Source organism: Vipera berus (assembly GCF_964194415.1).
Source record: "Vipera berus genome assembly, chromosome: 1".
In the NCBI taxonomy this organism is placed as follows: domain Eukaryota; kingdom Metazoa; phylum Chordata; class Lepidosauria; order Squamata; family Viperidae; genus Vipera; species Vipera berus.
The window spans coordinates 185,000,368-185,018,657 of record NC_138202.1 but is presented as its reverse complement, the minus strand read 5'-3'; the positions used below and the strand labels follow the sequence as shown (position 1 = coordinate 185,018,657).

Sequence of the window (18,290 nt, the reverse complement as noted above, 5' to 3'; positions counted from 1 at the left end):
AACAGCCTACGGCAATCTGAATAAACATCCTCTCCCCTCCCTCAGAGAGATGGCAGAATCCCTAGGATAGGCCCAGTATTCTAACCATATATTTATGAAATGTGATATAAATGGATTCTGACAATTGGCTCTCCTTTCAGAAAAAAGATGGGTCCATCTGCGGAGAAAAGAAAACATATAAATGTTAGCCGGTTTGTTCGAATATTCTGTATGAGATCTCTTACGCAACCTTGGTGCTTTAACGTGAAGTTTGTTAACCCACTCATTTTCTGAGGAGGGGAGGTGTTTCCATGCCACTAAATATTGTATCGTTCCGTGGTGTTTTCTGGAATCCAAGATTTCTTTCACTTCAAAATGTTGTTCTCCTTCCACAATGATGGGGTGGTGGTGGTGGTGGGATTTTTGTTCGTAGGGGTGATTGTTGTTCTCTCTTTATTAAACTGCAATGAAAGACTGGGTGTATTCGTCTAAGATTTTGGGGTAGTTCTAATTCAACTGTTACTGGGTTTATGATTTTCTTAATTGGAAAAGGTCCAATATATTTTGGTCCTAGTTTTTTACAGGGTTGGAGTGATTTCAGGTATTTTGTGGATAAATATACCATCTCTCCTACCCTGAATGGTGTGGGATCGGTTCTTTTTTTTTCTGCCTGTGTCTTGTATGCTTTTTTGGCATCATCTAATGCTTTCCTAGCAATTGGCCAGATATTTTGTAATTGAGCAATCCATTGCTTCAGTTCGGGAATGACCGGTTCTTTTGGGGTTAGTTCTGGTATTGGGTTGAAACTCTGGCCTGTAGCTACTTGAAAAGGAGTGTAACCTGTGCTTGAGTGGACTGCATTCTGTGAAAGGCAGTTGGTCCGTCCAATTTGACTGCTGGAAATTAATAAAACATCTTAAATATTGTTCAAGTACAGCGTTAAGTCGTTCAGAAGCCCCGTCCGTTTGAGGGTGGTGACTAGATGACAGTCCTTGGGTGGTTCCTAAGAGGGATACAAATTCTTTCCAAAATGCCAACGTAAATTGCACCCCTCTATCAGATATGATGCGTTGTGGTACCCCGTGCAATCTGTAAATATGCTGTAAGAAGAGTTTTGCTAAGCTGTTTGCAGTGGGGATTTTTTTGGCAAGGTATGAAGTGTACTTGCTTAGAGAACAGATCTGTGACAGTCCAGACTACGGTGTTTCCATTACTTTCTGGCAGTTCTATGATAAAATCCATGGCTATTTCTTTCCATGGGGCTGAGGGGTTCGCCACCGGTTGTAACAGTCCTGGCAATTTCCCTTGCAGCCTCTTAGCCTTTGTGCAAATTTGACAGCTACCCACATAGCTTTCTATGTCCTTTTTCATAGATGGCCACCAAAATTACCTTTTAGTTAAGTGTAAGGTTTTTACAAAGCCAAAGTGTCCTGCTGATTTTGTATCATGGCACAGTTGCATGAAATTGATTCTCTGGGTGGCAGGTATATATAGCTTCTCCCCCACCCATGGCAGTCCATCTTTAATTGTGCACACATGTCTATTTTTCTGGAACCATTCATCACTTTCCAAAGACTTCCTGAATTCTATTCCAGTTTAGCTATCTGCCTTCGGCTTCATTTTTGCAATTATTTTGTATAAAATGGGTAACATTTCACATTTTGAAATAAAATGGATGTTTTGAAATCTAGACTTATTTTTGTACAATTGAAAATAGTAGCAAATTTTGGAGACCCTTTACATTTGACAAATCTTTTAATGTGGAAAAATCTAAAACCATCATATAGCAAGTGTTAGATTCCAGTTTATGAAAAACATTAAGAGGTTTTATACTGTGTCTGAATGTATCAGAATGTAGGGCTGTGCAATGCTTTGAATTCTGGTGCCAGAAAGTGCCTTGAAGCATGCAGCAAAATAAATGAATGCAGTTGTCTGCAGCATCTTAAAGCGGATGCACCCCCTTCTAGATTATGTGGTGGCCTCTGCAATACTGAACCATTCCACACACAAAAATGTTGTAGATATGTGCTAGATTTATATTCTCACATAATCTGAGGTCCCCTTCATGACATTTGAACTATGCAGTTTGATTATTGTGTTTTAAATTTTATATTGTAAAATTATATATTATTTGAACAATAAAAGATTTGTGAGATTTTTGTATTCCAGTGTTTGACCATAGAATACCTGCATGCTAACAATAGAAGATAGTTCTTTGCATGCTGCTGGGTGCTTCTACTGAAGTGACAAGCATGCTTTGTGAGATTGGCATAACCTTCCTTGGCTGAAAATCCCTTCCCAGCCCTGTCTGTGACATCGTTTACCATGGTACGTGCATAATTTCATTTATCGTTTGCCCCACTAACATTCATCATTACCTTTCTTTAAAAATGTGTAACACATCAAGTGTTTTGTAACTTTTTGTTCTCTCTTATAGACAGTAGACTTAAAAGACTTCTAGATGAGCGAGAATTTTTACTTGAACAGGTAAATAAGAGCTGAATACTTTTAGTATGTTTCAGTATACTCATTGTTGGCTCATAAACTGCTGCTGATTTAGATGCTAGATTTTCATGGAGTGAAAATGGCTTCGCTGAGTTAATTACAAATTAAATATATCATTTAAATAAATTTATAAATTAAATTATTTTTAATTTATATTTTTATTATTAATTTTTTATGCCACCCATTTCACTGATATAAGCAACTCTAGGCAGTTTACAATTTAATGAAACATGAAAAAAGTAATACAAGGTAATTAAAATTCTCTAATTTGGACTGAATATAGTGTGTAGGTTTAGCAACTGTAATTTGAATGCTAAAAATGGGGTTCTTAAAAAAAATTAAATGCTTTTGTGTCTTTGTTGTAGCTTCCTCCATCTGCTTTATCATTAATTTGTGCCACTCTCCACCAAATAACATTCAAATTGTCTTACTGGAAGCTCTCTGTTTTTCCATGTAAGAATTAAGCAGGTGTAGAAATGACTTGTAGCATCAGCCAAGATTCTTATTCTTTCCATCTTTTGCTTCATGGCTTTTAAATATTCTTCCCAAGGAACACTTTGAAAAAGCTAGGAGATTTTGGAATTATTGCAAACTTTTGTTGATATAACATAGATATTAGTTCTGGATTTTTAAAAAATTATTTTCCAGATATTGTTCTATATAGTACAATATACTATTGATTTATCTGTAGGAGAGAAATGGCAGAATATGAAACTACTGTATCTATTGGATCAGGAGGGTTTTGTTAAGAGTTTTTTTTATCCAATCTTTATTATTTTTATAAATAACTCAAGATGGCAAATGTATACTGCTCAAAAAAATAAAGGGAACAGAAAATAATACATCCTACTATTAAATACAGTACATTGTGTTGTTTAAGTATTCCCTTTATTTTTTTGAGCAGTATACCTAATGCTCCCTCCTTTTTTCTCCATAACAACAACACTATGAGTAGGGTTGAGCTGAGAGTGCATGGCTGGCCCAAAGGCACCCAATTGCATTCATGCTTAAGGTGGAACTAGAACTCACAACCTCCCAATTTCTTGCCTGGTGCTTTAACCACTAGACCAAACTGGCTGTCTCAGTTTTTCATTTAAAAAGATGTGCAATGTATTACTAACTATCCTGATAACTGAATTTGGTGTCTCCAAAATCTTTTCCGTATTTTTTGAAAGGGGAAGATTGGTAGCCATCATTATTCTTCAGTGTTATGTTACTAATGTCTTCTGCATAAGCTGAAAATTCTCTTGCTATTTTCCAAGCTTTCCTCTTTTATAATTACTCTTTCATAAACCAAAACAGAGGCACCAGGTAATCTTCTGAAAGTTCTAATGATTCTATTCTTCTGTAAATTGGATCATTTCTCCTTGGATTGATTTTTTTTATGGCTTTCAGATTAAAAAATTAAAGAGACAACTGGAAGAGAAACAAAATAGTAAAATTGAGAAGTTACATTTGGAAGATGGAGTCCTAGAAAATGGCCCAGACATGCATGTGATTGATCTTCAAAGTAAGGTTAATCCCCAACTTATTTTTTTTTAAATTTAGTACTTAGTTTTTTTCTATTTACAGAATGAATATATCAGATGAAATAAGCCTCTCAGTTATTCATGCAGAGATGCAATAGCTTTTTTCTGAGCTGTAATTCTGAACTGCTGGAGTTAGCATGGTCTCAAATGAGTGGCATGTCAGAATCCATTTATATTTCATTTCTAACTATCTCCTCTGAGCTAAACCCAAATCTCATCTTCCCCTGGATTCTGCCATTCCCAAGGGGGAGAGGGAACAGGAATGGAGTTTTATGACTTTCACTTCCTCCCTTACATGTAACCTTTGTTTATTATGCCTGCCTGCTATCCATCACAATATAATCCATTGCTTTCTCACTAGGCATTCCTTCTTATCTTACGGGCAGCTAGGAAAGGGGGTGGAAAAGGGAGGAATGAAACCACCTGGAATCTGGTTTGTTTCTCCGAATGAAGTACGAGGGGGGTGGAAATGATCCTGCTGCTAACAGACTGTTATCTCTCCTCTCCCACGATGGGCTTACCACCTGGAGCTTTGCTGATCCGGAACTGACCTCAAGCAAACTGGGGTTTGCTTGAGGACACTTTAAAAATATCGATCTGTGAGGGGATTCCTCAGATCCTGTCTATTATGCCTACTATTTCCTATTTCTTAGTAAAAGTTCCTGCTCGGAAAAATCTGTCTCCAAGAGTTCTGCTTTCTTAAGGTGTGGGCTGAGATGGGTTCTGACATGGAATTTCCTCTCTTCTCTTACACAAAAATGTAGGAAAAAAGTTTTTCTGAAGTCTAATCAGCTGTATACTCAAAGTTGGCCTTTGTAGAAGGGAAGAGCAATTGTGTCATGCCCAATTGGGTGGGAAGAGTGGTAGAAAAGTTGCAATGATGCCCAGTACCAAGTTCATATATTTGGCCTTTCAGAAAATAAACAGTATCCTGTCCTGCATCCTAACAATTCAGATGCGGTAGAGGCAAGATTTGGCAGCAACATAGGAATTAAGGCTGATAAGAATTGGGCAGCTATAGTGAATGGTGGCAATCATCATTAATTTTACTTTGGGTAATTTAAAACTTTCTGACTGCCCACAGTTATTTGATCAAGAACCAACTTAATACACAATCTCAGAATTCCAGCTATGTCCATCAGTGAGCCCCAAACATCAAGAAGTGCTCCTTCTATCCTAAAACAGTCTCCATCCAGCTGATATTTTTTCTGAGAGACTGGAGAAAGAGGTGATCTTGATTCATTTCTGTTCTCTTTAGTTCCTCACTTCTTCCCTCACATAAAAATCTGCTTGAGAGCACTGGGAGAATCCTCTCGAAATAAGGGGAAGTATTAACTGAAATCTGAAGAGGGAGGGAGAACCATCTGCTGGTGGGTAACATCCTTAGCTGTGTGATTTATTTATTTATTTATTTATTTATTTTATTATATTTATATACCGCCCTTTCCCGAAGGACTCAGGGTGGTTTACAGGGTGATTAAAACGAAAAATACAAAAGTTAAAAACAATTTAAAAAATTATATCAATCCCTGAAAAAATAAAAACCCCAGTTAAAATTAAAATTAAAATTCTCAGCCTGGGCCAGAGAGCTCGAAGAGCCAGGTCTTCAGGTCCCAGCGGAATGAACGGAGGTCGGGGGCAGTCCTAAGCTCCACTGGCAGCTGGTTCCAAAGGGCAGGCACACCCACTGAGAAGGCCCTCCCCCTGGGTGTTATCCGCCGGCAATCTTTTACCGGCGGCACCCTGAGAAGACCCTCCCTGTGGGAGCGCCCTGGACGAAGGGAGCTTGATGCCGGCAGCAGGTGTTCCCTCAGGTATCCCGGACCCTTGCCATTTAGGGCTTTATAGGTCATCACCGGCACCTTGAATCTCACCTGGAGGGCAACTGGGAGCCAATGCAGTAGAGGTGTTACATGGGAGTATCGGGAAACCCCCATCACAACTCGCGCGGCCGCATTCTGCACCAGCTGAAGCCTCCGAGTGGTCCTCAAGGGCAGCCCCATGTAGAGAGCGTTGCAGTAGTCTAAACGGGAGGTCACGAGCGCATGAGTGACTGTGCGTAGGGCATCTCGGTCCAGATAGGGTCACAACTGGCGCACCAGGCGAACCTGGGCAAAAGCCCCCCTGGTCACGGCTCCTATATGATCTTCAGAGTTGAGCCGGGAGTCAAGGAGGACGCCCAAGTTGCGAACCCTATCAACGGGGGGTAACACCTCACCCCCCCATCGTTAAAGGTGGAATGGTCTGGTTAACCCGAGATGCCGATATGCACAGCCACTCAGTCTTGGCAGGATTGAGACGAAGCCTGTTTCTCCCCATCTAGACCTGGACTGCCTCCAGGCAACGGGACATCACGGCGAGGGCATCACTGGGTTGGTTCAGGGTGGAAAGAAAAAGTTGGGTATCATCAGCGTACTGATGATACTCCACCCCGAAACCACGAATGATCTCACCCAGCGGCTTCATATAGATGTTGAACAGGAGGGGCGAGAGAACCGACCCCTGAGGAACTCCACAAACAAGAGGCCTCGGGGTAGATCTCTGCCCTCCCGTCAACACCGACTATGAGCAGCCCAGGAGATAGGAGGAGAACCACCGTAAAATGGTGCCTCCCACTCCCACCCCCCTGAGATGCCGCAGTAGGATACCATGGTCGATGGTATCAAAAGCCGCTGAGATATCTAATAGGACCAGGACAGAGGAACAACCCCTGTCCCAAGCCCGCCAGAGATCATTCACCAGCGCGACCAATGCCGTCTCCGTGCTGTATCCGGGCCTGAAACCCGATTGGTACGGGTCCAGATAATCAGTTTCCTCCAGGAACAAAGGAAGCTGATGCGCCACCACACTCTCAACAACCTTCGCCAAAAAGCGCAGGTTGGAGACTGGACGATAGTTATTGAAAACAGCCGGGTCTAGGACTGGCTTCAAGGCAGCAGGGAAGACACCCTCCTTCAAAGAAGCAGTTATTACTGCCTGGAACCAGCCTCGTGTCTCCTCCCGGGCCACATAAACCAGCCAGGAGGGGCACGGATCCAACAAACAGGTGGTGGTGCTCAGCCTCCCCATGATCCTGTCCACATCATCAGGGGAAACAGGATCGAACTCAGTCCAGATAACATGCTCAAGACCGTCCGATTCCTCCACGTCAGACTCTGCCCAGTCAGAGTCCAGACCGGCCCGGATCTGAGCGATTTTGTCTGCCAGATGATGACTAAATTCCTCGGCTCGTCCCTGTAAGGGATCCTCCCTCACCTCCTGGTTAAGGAGGGAGCGAGTCACCCTAAACAGGGCGGCCAGGCGATTATCTGCGGACGCGATGAGGGCAGCGAAGTAATTAGACTTCTCCGTCCTCATCGCCGCAAGATAAGACCTTATGAATGCTAATGGATGCTAAAGGAGTTACTGTATTTGAGAATTATTTTGATGTCAGACATGATTTTATATTGTTATTTATTTAGGAGATGCAAACAGACAAATCAGTGACCTCAAATTTAAGCTTGCAAAATCTGAACAAGAGATTACAGCACTGGAACAGAATGTAAGTTTTGGTAGCATTCTTGAGTTACCTGGTTTGATTCAGTTGTTTGTATTTTTATCTAAAAGTGTTAGAGGAGAAATTAGGTTGTCTCAGCTCATTTGCTTCAAAACCATTTTCTATGAAATTAGTCAATACTGTTTATTTTTTATTTTTAATTCTAAATATATTAACTAACTGCTAATATATGATAACTGGTATTTGATTCATATTCTGAAGTAATTTATGGTGAGTTGCCATATTCTGGCTTCTGGATCCGAATGCTTGTTCATAGAATGGAACGGTTGGAAGAGACCTCTCTAGTCCAAGCCTTGGCCCAGTGTGGAAATCTGTTATATCCCTTATAGATAGCCATCCAGTATTTCATGTAGGTAACCTTAACAAAAATGAGGACTGAAATATTTGGGAAACTTTCTAAAAGCTGAATCCCAAAATTACACCTTTCTTGAAGTAGTTTTGGGCAGCTGTTGTGGACTTCTGTAATCCTTGGGATGGGATAAAACCCTAGCATATTTCTTTATTTGATGTTGGCCTTCATTCCTATTGAGTTCTTGCGAGAACCTAAAATATTGTAATGTATCGGCATACTGTATGTGTGGATCCAAGCCATGTGGCCTTTTGCAATTGATAGATGAAAATTTTGTCAATGCAATGCAATGATTTTCTAAGCTGGTCCAAGATATTTTTGATATGGCATCCAGTGTGCTGATAAATACTGGGACCAATACAGCTGGTTTATATCATAAGCTTTCAACTTCAATTTTCAGATTTTGATAGTTTTCACTCTTTTCCAATTCTTTGTCTTGTAATCTGCTATCTCCTGGTATTACCACATCAGTTATCCATACTTTCCTTTTTTCAACCAGAATTAAATCTAGTGTGCTATGAGGCAAGACTTTATTAGTTTGTATTCGGAAATCACACAGTATTTTAACCTGTCATTTTTTACTACTTTTCCAACTCTTCCAAACATCAATGCGGTTGGTGTGCCAATTTTTCATTATTGGCATATGATCATTTTTACAGATGAGCCAGTGAATTATTTTGCTAATTGATGTCATTGTTTATAATGAGTATGTACAATCTTTTTGCATGAGCCAAATATATGATCTACTATTTCTGCTGCTTTTTTGCACAGTCTGTACTTAGAATCGTTGGGTGATTTTTCAGTTCTGGGCTTGATTGCATTAGTTTGAATAGCTTGTTCTTGAGCAGCCAAAATCAAGTCTTCAGTTTCTCTTATTAATGTTCCAGTTGTAAGCTATCACCAGAGTTTACTTTTCATTTTCTCTCAAACTTTTGTAGAAATTGACCATTTAATACTTTTTCCTTGCTAGTATTTACATTATTTCAGTGTTACTGTTTTGGTTTCGCTTTTTAAGTTGCTTTAGTGCATGCTTTTCATCTTCAACAGTTTGTTTGATTTGAAGTAACCTCTACATTTCTATGGGGCAGGTATAATTTATCAATATCAATAGGGGGAAGTAATACATAGTAAAAATATCCACTTTTTTGTTCTCACAAGATAACATTTTTAATAGGAACCACAACATTTCTCTTCTGTCAGTCCCACAAATAATTCAGTCCCACGCCAAGGAAAAGTATATAAGTGATAGCCAGCACCTTGAATTACATCCAGAAGCCTTGTGAACAGCGATGGAATGGGTACCAAGTGTCACCAATTAAAATAACATGAATTCTTCTTCGATTGGCACCCTGGTTATTTAGTGAGTTATGTTAAAGCTTAGAGGGACCAAGACAACTTTTCTTGATATATTTCTAATGTTGCGGGGGGAGGGACCAAGACAACTTTTCTTGATATATTTCTAATGTGGCGGGGGGAGGGGACATGATAACCCTCAATTGTCAGAACCCACATCAACCCACTTCTTAAGAAAGTGGAACTCTTAGAGACAGGATTTTCCAAGCAGGAACTTTTACTAAGAAATAGGAGATAGCAGGCACAATATACAGGATCTGAGGGATTCCCTAACATCTCGATAATTTTAAAGTGCCCCCAAACAAACTCCACCCCACAGTTCATTCGGTCAGTTCCAGATCAGCCAATCTTCAGGTGGTAAGTCCATCATGGGAAAGGAAAGATAATAATCTGTTTTCAGCACGATCATTTCCACAGCTCCTCACACTTCCTTCAGAGAAACAAACCAGATCCTGGAGGGTTGTATTTCTTCCCCCCACCCCCTTTTCTAGTTGCCCAGTAAGTTCAGAGAGAATGCCTAGTATAGAAAGCAATTTGTTAAATTGTAATGGATAGCAGACAGGCGGAATAAACAAAAGGGTACATTTATGGAGGAAGTGAAAATAATATAGCCCACATGCCTGTTCCCTCTCCCCCTTGGGAATGGCAGAATCCAGGGGAAGATGAGATTTGGTTTTTGCACAGAGGAGATAGTTAGAAATGAAATATAAATAAATTCTGACATCCTGCCCCCCCTTAAAAATAGGAGAAATCCATCTGTAGAGGAAACAAAAATATAAATGTTAGCCTGGTTTGGTGGGATATTCTGTGTGAAACTTCTTTAGCAGCTTCAGTGCTCTGATGTGACATTTATGGACCCACTCATTTTCTGAGGAGGGAAGGTGTTTCCAAGCTACTAGGTATTGAATTGCTCCATGATACTTTCTAGAATCTGGGATTTCTTTTACCTTGAAGTGTGTTCTTCTTCAACCATGATTGGAGGGGGGAGGCGTTTGGCCATAAGGGTGACTGTTGTTCCCTTTTCAGCAAACTGCAGTGAAAAAATGGGTGTATCTGCCTAAGATTTTTGGGTAGTTCTAATTCTACTGTTACTGGGTTTATGATTCTTTTAATTGGAAAAGGTCCTATATATTTTGGTCCAAGTTTTTTACAGGGCTGTAGGATTTTATGTATTTTGTAGATAAATACACTGAATGGTATGGGTTCGACAATCTTTTTGTCTGCTAATTCTTTGTATGCTTGCCTAGCTTCATCTAAGGCTTTCCTAACGATTGGCCAGGTGTTTTGCAATTGTGCAATCCATTCTTTCAGCGATGGGATTTCCGATTTGTTTGGGATTAGTTCTGGCATAGAGTTGAAACTTTGACTGGTGGCTATTTGAAAAGGAGTGTAGCCTGTGCTGGAGTGGACTACATTATTGTAAGCAACTTATGCAAAAGGGAGTAGGTCCGTCCAATTTGTTTGCTGGAAATTAATAAAGCATCTTAAGTATTGCTTAAGTACTCAGTTTGAGAGTTCCGATTTGCCATTCCCTTGAGGATGAGTGGTTCCTAAGAGGGATAAAAATTTCTTCCAAAATTTTGATGTCAATTGCACTCCCCTATCAATATGATGCGTTGGTGTGCCCCATACAGTCTGTAAATGTGCTGCACAAATAGTTTCACTAAGGTTTTTGCAGTGGGAATCTTTTGGCAAGGGATAAAATGCACTTGTTTGGAAAACAAATCCGTAACTCCCCAGATGACAGTGTTCCTGTTGCTTTCTGGTAATTGTACTATAAAATCCATGGATATTTCTTTCCAGGGAGCTGAGGGGTTTGCCACTGGTTGTAACAGTCCGGGTGACTTCCCTTGCAACCTCTTAGCCATTGCGCATGTTGGGCAGCTGGCCATGTCGCTTTCTGTGTCCTTTTTCATGGATGGCCACCAAAATTGCCTTTTAAATAAATGTAAAATTTTTACAAATCCAGGATGCCCTGCTGATTTTGTATCATGGCACAACTGCATGAAATTGGTATATATAACTTCTCCCCCACCCAGGGTAGCCCGTCTTTGATTGTGCACACATGTCTATTTTTCTGGAATCATTCATCTGTTCCCAAGGACTTTTGGAATTCAATTCCAGTTTGGCTATCCAGCTGTGGCTTTATTTTAGCTTGAGCCCTGGTGGTTACTGGCGCTGCCAGTTGTTCAAGCATAAGTGGTTTAGAGTCAGTGGCTCGTGTGCTGTTGTATTGGGGCATGTGAGTCAGTGCATCTGCCAGGAAATTCTTTCCCCCAGCAAGTGTTTAAGTGTGAAACAGAATCAGTGAAAGTGCTGAGACCAGTAGGCTTGCTTAGGAGTGAGTTTTCTGGGTGTTTTTAGCACTTCCAAGTTTATGTGGTCTGTCCAGACTTGGAAAGGGATTTTATTTCCTTCAAGGAAATGATGCCACGTAAGTAATGACCACCTCACAACATAAGCCTCCTTTTCCCACACAGCTCAGCTTTGTTCTGTCTCAATGAGTTTCCTGGACATATATGCACACAGTTGCAGTGCCCCCTCGACATGTTCCTGTAACAATACAGCTCCCACCACCACATTGCTTGCGTCTGCCTGTATTATGAAAGGTTTATACGGGTGCCTCAGTATGGGTTCGGCAGAAAAAAGTCTCTTTAGCCTCTCAAATGCCACTTGGCATTCCACTGTCCACTTAAAGGGCTGGCTAGGTTTCACTGCCCCTGCCCCCTCATTTTTAACTAGTTCATCAGGGGCGGGGCTATTTGGGTGAACAAAGGGGTGAATTGGTGGTAGAAGTTTGTGAAACCCAGGAAACTTGGTAATTGCTTCCTTGTGAGGGGTGGTGCCCATTCTAATACTTCTCTGACTTTCTCAGGGTCCTTTTCAATGCCCTGCTGGGATATGCAATACCTCAGGTAGTCTATTCTTTCCTGGTGGAATTCACATTTCAATCATTTGGCATATAGGTGTGCAGCCCGCTTTTTTATTTAAAAAAAATGCTCTGACTAGGTTAATATGCTCCTCTTTGGTCTCAGTGAAGATAAGGATGTCATCTAAGTAAACCAGGAACCCCTTAAATAGGTGCTGTCTTAGCACTTCATTGATTAGTTGCATAAATACTGTGGGGGCCTCTTGCAGTTCAAACGGCAAAACTTTGAACTGGTGGCAACCCATTGGACAATTGAATGCGGTCTTCCATTTGTCCCCTTCCTCAATCCTAACGCAGTAGTACACTTCTCTTAGGTCTAATTTGGTAAAAATCCTTCCTTTTGATAGGTGGGATAACGTCCTTCATGAGGGGTAGGGGATACAGATTACTTTCACTAATTGCATTCGGGGCACAATAATCCATGCACAAACGCAAAGTGCCATCTAAAGAACACCATGGTGGCCACTTTGGGTTCGGCAGGTTCAATAAATCCCCTAAGTTTTTATTTATGAATATCTCTTCCATCTCTTTAGGGCTCATGGAGTACAACCTAGGCTTCTGGAGTTTTGCCCCGGGTTTGATTTCTATAGCATAGTCCCTGGGTCAGGGAGGAGGGAGCTCATCCGCCCGTTCCTCGCTGAAAACTTCAGCAAGGACCCGGTATTCTTCTGGTATTTCTGGTATTTCTTCTTTTCTCCCACTGATGCTTTCTCCCTTCCTAGGGTTGGTGGGGGCCTTTGGGGTTTTAAGTTCGCACAATCCCTCTTCGGGAATTTGAGTTCTGTTGTACTCTAATTTACCCAGGGGTTCCATTTCTTTTTCTTTAATCATTCCAGGCCTAAAATCATTGGGTATTCCATGCCTGGGGTCACTACAAATGTTATATCTTCCCCATGGTTCCCCAGGGACAGGTGGACTGGTAAGGTGGCTAAGGTAGCTGGCACTCCCCCTGCTATGGACCCATCTAACTGGCCAAATGAGATTGGTTGTTTTAGTCTCCTCACCGGAATGGCCAAGTTCCCCACAAGCATCAGCCTAATGAAGCAGCGGGTGCAGCCAGAGTCTATTAAGGCCTTTACTTTGACAGCTTCGGGCATGGAGGGAGATAATATAGTCACTGTCTTGAGGATGGGTGGAATGGATCCACTTACCAGGGATTTGCCCTTTGAGCTGTCCTCTGAGGTGTCCACCACCCGTGGTGTTGGCCGGAGTTCCCTCCCTTTCCTTGGCAGGGGTTGGGATTCTACCGCCTCTATTTTTTTAAAAATTCCATTTATATCCCGCCCTTCTCCGAAGACTCAGGGCGGCTTACAAGCTTAGCAGTAGCCTTCATTCTATGTATATGCCTGCTTATTAGGGCTTTCACACACACCCCAGCGGCATTATTACAAAGTCAGCTTAATTGCCCCCAACAATCTGGGTCCTCATTTTACCTACCTCGGAAGGATGGAAGGCTGAGTCAACCTTGAGCCTGGTGGGATGCAAACCTGCACTAATTGCAGGCAGCTGGTGTTACTTAAGGAGGCATTAGCCCACTGCTCCACCAAGGCTCCTATTGCCCTCATGGCGGGTTCTTTTGGTTTGGCTGGGGACTTCCATGATCTCCTGGCCAGTGATGGGTCTGATTTCCACTGAGGGGCTTTTGAGCGGCATTCTACGGCACGGTTGCCCTCTCACATTTGAAACAGCTCATTGACTTTTTGGCCATAACCGGTGGTTTTTCTTGCTTGTGCGTCTGCTCAGGAGGTGGGCGGGCCCATGGTTTTCCTTGGCGGTGCCTCTTCAATAGGTCTATCTCCACCTCTTCTGCCAGGATGTACCAGTCATCAAGGTGGTGTGGGTCCCCTCAAGGCAGGCAAGCATCATATAGCTTGTAGTTTAGACCGTCTTTGAAATGGGTAAGGAGGATGTCTTCCGGCCAGTTCAGCTTGTTGGCAATGGCTCAGAATTCTTGTGCATATTCAGCCACCGGGCATCTGCCCTGCCTCACTGTTCTGATTCTCTCACGGGCCTTGCAATCAGCCAGGGGGTCCTCAAATCACCTTCTCAAGGAGGACTTGAACCAGTTGAAGTCATTGAGCTCTGGGGCATTGGAGTCATGCAGGTTCACCACCCAGTCTGGTGCTAGTCTGTCCAGGGCAGATTGCATGATGCGGATGCAGGCTTTGTCACTGGGGATGTCCTGTCCGTATTCTTCCATATAAGTGAGGACTTGGGTTAGGAAAAACCCCAAGCGTGGCGGCTCCCCCCTGAATTTCGCGTCCAGCGGCGAGAATCTGAATGGATCTGTGCATTTGCCGCTGGTGGTATTCCCTCCCATCCTGATCGCCATCTACAGGTCAGCGGGGAGTGGGGGCTACTGAGGCAGTAGCTACGGGTTCAGCGGACGTCCCTGGGGCTACAGCTGTGGGGCTCAGGTTTCTCCTCCCTTAAGAGAGCTGAGGTTTTTTTTTCATCAGGTCAATAGCTTTCTCTAGGATCCAGTCTGAGTGTGGTGCATAATTTCCTTCCTCTTACTAATGTACAGGGATTTCTCCATCTCTTGCTTCCATTAGGGTTGGTGGCTGCCCCGTCTCAGGCTCACTTTTCTCGATACCTTTTCCCACTCACTTTTTTCCAATGCCCATCGACCACCGAGGTTTGTGGTCACACCTCTCCACCACCTCTTCCCCTGAGGAGTATGATGCTTCAGATCCCGATAGCTAGTGGGATCTCGGTTGGGGGAAAGGCTCCCTTTCCATGGGATTTTCTTCCTTCCCTGACTTGTTGTTTAACACTGTATTTTTTTGCAAAGTCCCCTGTAAGGTTCTTCCTTCCAGGTTGACTATTAATGCAGATCCTGTCTAATGTCAGGACCTACTTCACCCACATCTTAAGAAAGCAAAACTCTCAGAGAGTTTCTTCCAAGCAGGAACTTTTACTAAGAAATAGGAGATAGCAGGCATAATAGGATCTGAGGGGTTCCCTCACAGATCAATATTTTTAAAGTGTCCCCAAGCAAACACCACCCCACAGTTCATCTGGGCAGTTCCAGACTGGCCAATCTCCAGGTGGTAAATCCATTGTGGGAAAGGAAAAATAACATCAATCCGGTTCCGTTTGCAGCATGAACATTCCACAGCTCTTCACACCTCCTTTGGAGAAATAAACCAGATCCCGGAGGTTTGTGTCTCTTTCCCCACCCCTTTTCCTAGTTGCCCGGTAAGGGAGAAAGGTTCAGAGAGATGCATAGTATAGAAAGCAATTTGTTACACTGTAATGGATAGCAGACAAGGCGAATAAACAAAAGGTTACATTTAGTGGAGCAAGTAAAAGCAATAAAGCCCGCATGCCTATTCCCTCTCCCCCTTGCGAATATGGCATAATCCAGTGGAAGGTGAGATTTGGTTTTAGCTCAGAGAAGATAGTTAGAAATGAAATATATATGGATTCTGACAATCATTCCATGTTTACATCAACACTGTCATTTTTGGGAAGCCAAGTTCTTCATAGGCAGCTTAAAAAGTAGTGTTTTTAAATTTTTAGAATTATGTGTTAATATTTATTTTCAAGCTATGATTATATTTAGAGTTTTATTAAATTTCATTTTGTTTATTTTGCATAGACAATCCTTTGAAATGAAAAGAAAATATATATTTTTATTAAAATAAATAATACTCTCCTATCATAGGTGTTACAATTAGAAGGTCAAGTTGTTCGCTATAAAACAGCTGCAGAAAATGCTGAAAGAATAGAGGATGAATTGAAAGCAGAGAAACGTAAGCTCCAAAGAGAGGTAATCTGCATTACTGTGTACTTTTGAATTCAGAAAAAGGATTGAATAAAAAAGGTAAAAATTTAACATGAATAATAGAACCTTAGACTAATCCTTTCTGTATGAAATGAAAATTTTTACAGCATCTAGTCATGAATAATGTCCCCAAAATTACCTTCTGCAGATTGGAGTATTTTATATTTTGTTCCTGCATGTGCAAAAGCTAAAAAAAAGCCCTTTTCAGACACTAACTAAATAAAGGAGATAAAGCAAGTTGCTATAGCTTACTTACTAAAAAGGGAATGGAATCTTATTAGTCCTCACTTGTGGTTCTGGAAAGCAAAACAAAATTGAAGAAAAAACAAAATATGAAAGATATTGCCCAAAGTTTTATAATATTATAAATTAATGAATGAAATACTGTAACACAGCTGAATTCAATGCTAACACAATTTAAAGATACACAATTTGCTAATAATCTCATATTATTAGTTCCTTTTCTATGTAGGATGATTATTCAGGAAAAGCTATTAGCTTCCCCATTGACTTTGCTTGTCAGAAGGTTGCAAAACGTGATCACATGACCCCGGTACGCTGCAACTGTACATTGAAATTCATGTTGATTATAAATTTTCAGAAACAGGTCTCTCCCTTTGATGCCTTTTGCCAACCCAAAAATTTATTATAAAATAAGAATGATGTATTTTTATTAATCTAAAAAAATCTACCTCAACTGTTAGATTAAGGCATATTGAATCTGGATTTGGTTTTCATCATACCACTATTTTTTCAGAATCTGTCAAATGTAATATGTGGATAATACTGCTAAAAAATTCTGTAATGGGTAAACCTTCAAATCAGGAAAGGTTGATTGCTGAATATTCTGACATCAGTCCCAACTGAACTCTTTGTTCAGTGCTTGTCAGAGCAGATCTTCAGTTGGAAAAAAAAACATTGTGTCCTTATTCCTGCAGAAGAAATGAACTGGAATCGTGGTGTCCTTTTAATCCAAGCTGAAGGATTAAGTCTGTAGACCTGTACAATATATTAGCAAAAAGACATCTTAAACTTTTAGAGCTTAAAAATGAATTTGTAAAAGTTTTCCAGATGTTTTATGTAGGCATTGATCCTATTTGAATGATACTCCAGAAAAAGATTTCAAGCAAGCTTTCTTTTCCATCTGGCATAATATTACAGTTGTTGCTGAAGGTCAAGGAGCATGCTACTATTCTCTATACCTTAATTTGAATAAAATGTCTCTTTTAAATGTTTTTTCAGCTTCGTTCAGCATTAGACAAAACCGAAGAACTTGAAGTAAGTAATGGCCATCTAGTTAAACGACTAGAGAAGATGAAAGCCAACAGAAGTGCTTTACTCTCTCAGCAATAGATGGTAATTGTTGCTGGGGCTATTGGACTGATCGACAACCATGCCATCCCGGCTTACACCTGTATCTGTTTGGGATGCTTTGGTTGTTTCACACTTCTGAAGACAACACAGTTCATACAGATGAACCCATTTGACCTTATGCCAATATCTTGAAGATTTGGTTATGCAGATTCTGAATTGATAACTGTGTGATTATGAACAGCTGCTCCAAATGTCTCTCTCAGATTCAGTACTTAGCTGTAAGCAATTCAATAAGCACATTATATGTCCCTTTAAGTCCTTAATTTGATGTGGAATTTTGAAAACAATATTGAAAGGAAAATGCTTTTAAAAAATATTATACTGGAAATTTGAATTTCTTTTCTTTCTGGAAATTAGTTTTTTTAAGCTAATTTTCAAATTTTCTTTAACGGTGGTATCTGAAAGAGTAGTAACCATAGTATATCCTTATCAACTGCTCATGTAAAAAACACTGGAACCACAAATGTTCAATTTTGAAATCATGAAGATGGTCTTGGAAGCAAAAGTGACCTTATAAGTAGACTTCATCAAATAAAACTTTATAAGCAATTTCTCTCCTCTTCATTCATGATTACTTCTTTTCAGGGTCAATAGGCAATAACTTCACTTTAAAAAAGGAAGTGTTTTTTATTATTTAATCTCTGTATTTGGAATTCAGTTAAATGATCTTATAAAGAATGTGATGTTGCAAATAAAACCAAGCCAATGTTTTAAAAGTTGTATACTATTTCATATTTTATGTTTGTCATTACTAAATACAGTCTTGATTATCTATGATGCAAATTCTTTAGGCCAGCAGTCTAAACATTTTTGGCTTCACAGACTGACAAGCAGCGGTGGCAGTGGGGGGGAGGGAATGGTTTCCTGTGCGAATGCACAAATGAAGTTTCATGTGCTTGCCTGCGGCTTGCACAGCCTAGTTCCCA

General features: G+C 40.9%; 1 long non-coding RNA gene across 1 annotated transcript; it reads left to right on the top strand.

The window, feature by feature from the left end:
- The first annotated feature begins 751 nt into the window (after positions 1–751).
- Positions 752–18,080, top strand: LOC308659412. The gene is made up of 5 exons (XR_014024524.1): positions 752–2,307; positions 2,417–2,466; positions 3,880–3,994; positions 15,871–15,975; positions 17,233–18,080. It is a non-coding gene; the product is annotated as an uncharacterized lncRNA (long non-coding RNA).
- The last annotated feature ends 210 nt before the right edge of the window (positions 18,081–18,290 follow it).